Source organism: Aplysia californica, unplaced genomic scaffold, assembly GCF_000002075.1.
Source record: "Aplysia californica isolate F4 #8 unplaced genomic scaffold, AplCal3.0 scaffold00913, whole genome shotgun sequence".
NCBI classification, from domain to species: domain Eukaryota; kingdom Metazoa; phylum Mollusca; class Gastropoda; order Aplysiida; family Aplysiidae; genus Aplysia; species Aplysia californica.
In genome coordinates this window covers 124,956-126,991 of record NW_004798183.1, presented here as the reverse complement: position 1 = coordinate 126,991, position 2,036 = coordinate 124,956, and the positions used below count along the sequence as shown (strand labels likewise).

The 2,036-nt window shown below is 43.0% G+C and overlaps 1 protein-coding gene across 2 annotated transcripts in view; it reads right to left on the bottom strand.

The window, feature by feature from the left end:
- The window catches only part of LOC101847847 (zinc finger protein ZPR1), a 29,245-nt gene that overhangs the window by 19,919 nt on the left and 7,290 nt on the right, over positions 1-2,036 (bottom strand). The gene's annotated exons all lie outside the window — the stretch shown is intronic.

Below are 2,036 nucleotides of genomic sequence, written 5' to 3'. Positions count from 1 at the left end.
GACGGTTTGGTGTTCCACCACATGTACACACAGAGACAAACACACAGACACACACACACACACACACACACACACACACACACACACACACACACACACACACGTGCACACACATGCACACACAAGTAGGCTTACAATCACATGCATAATATAAATGAGCAGCAATATAAACAATAATAATCGTAAGCTAGATACACACTCAATGTTATTTTGATGAGAAACAGATCAAGATAGCGACCACTCAGTTTTTGTTTTACTCAGAGTTTTATAGCACTTGCAATAGAATAAAGTCATATCTTTCAAGGCCTTTGTAACTCAATTAAGTTTAACCAGAGATGAAGTTCTAATCCAAGTCTTTCTTTGTGACTTTCAGCCTAATTTTTTAGCAAGAGATCTGTACAAAGTACTTGCAACAGAATAAAGTCATATCTTTCAAGGCCTTTGTAACTAAATTAAGCTTGACCAGAGATGAAATTCTAATCCAAGTTTTCCTTTGTGACTTTCAGCTTAATTTTTCAGCAAGAGATCTGTACAAAGTATCAGACTGTACAGAAGGTTTGCTGGGAAAGAGACAACAATAATCACAACAGACTGGTTTAGTTTAGTTTTAGTAGAGGTTTTACGGCACTCGCAACTGCATAAGGTCATATGAGCGCCAGAAGATTAGAGGTGTTACACGAGAGTAACAAACATAAAAAAGAAGAAGGAGAGATAAGGACGATAGATGTTTGATAGGAAAGAAGGAGCAAACCACACCAGAGCACCCGCCAACCCCCCACCAACAGACCGCGACAAACTAAGAAACTAGTTTGTATTAAAACAAAACTACGGGTACAATTCCAAGCTTCTGATTTCAAAATACAAGTCGTTGTGTAAGCAAAAGGGTAAAGAAACTCAAGGTATTATTGAGGCTGAGACGACAGATATGAATAACACAGAAAGAAACAAATTGTCCAAACGTCCATTTTTTTTTAAAAGAAAAAGTTATCGCAATATCCTAGGTTTTCAGAATCGAGAGGAAGACCAGAAAGAAGGTAGCAAGATGACGCCCGCGAGCAAACTGGTACAATCTGGATATGGAGAACAAACGACAGAACAGAGTGGAGGTTTTAGTAGAGGGGGGGGGGGGCTTACATCCTGCAGTGGATGGACATGCCTAGTTGGAAGAAAAAGGTTTTCAAAATGTTAGATGTTCTCAAAAATGGCCCTCCTACTATAGAAGATGGAGGCCTGTAGTGGTAAAGAGTGAGGCATCGACAGACGACCAAGGCCATGGTGACGGGTAAAGTTAGGTCGGCTAGCTAAATCAGCGTCCGCGAGTAACCAATGGTTCGCTGGTACCACTCGCAAACAAGCTGACGGGTAACAAGCACTCCGCTTGTGAATATTCGTTCGCCATGCCCCCTGTTCGTTTAGCAAGCCAGCGGACGAAACGACTCCATGCATTTGAGCGGGCGGGCAGACGGACAGACAGGTAACGAACCCTCCATTTGTGAAGATTCATTCACTGCACCTCTGGTCGGCAGATGGCAAACAGTTCGTTTAGCAAGTGGGTGGACAGGCGAGGGACTCCTTGCATTGCATTATTTACATACCACTACAGCAGGCAGACAGGATGGCCAAACTAGGAGCACAGAAAGAGCAACCAGACAACAGCGTTAACTACACAGAAATAAAAACTATTATAAATACACTATTTAAAGCACCTCAGAAACCAGATAGCTACCATGAGCTGTCCCGCCAAGAACAAGTGATTATCTTCAGACTAAGGACACAACACACAAGACTGAGACAGCATATGTACAAATGTTTTAAACTAGTACAATCGCCAAAATGCCAGTGCGGAGAGGCGGACCAAACTGTTGAACACATCCGTCAGCACTGCAAGACACACAGGGCCCTGAGACAGGAAACGTGGCCAACCCCACTGACACTACAAGAGAAGCTATACGGGCCGACAGATGAACTGAGCAGGATGGCCCAATTTATGACAGATACCAAACTTCAAGTGTGATGCGATCGAGTAGAAGAAGACA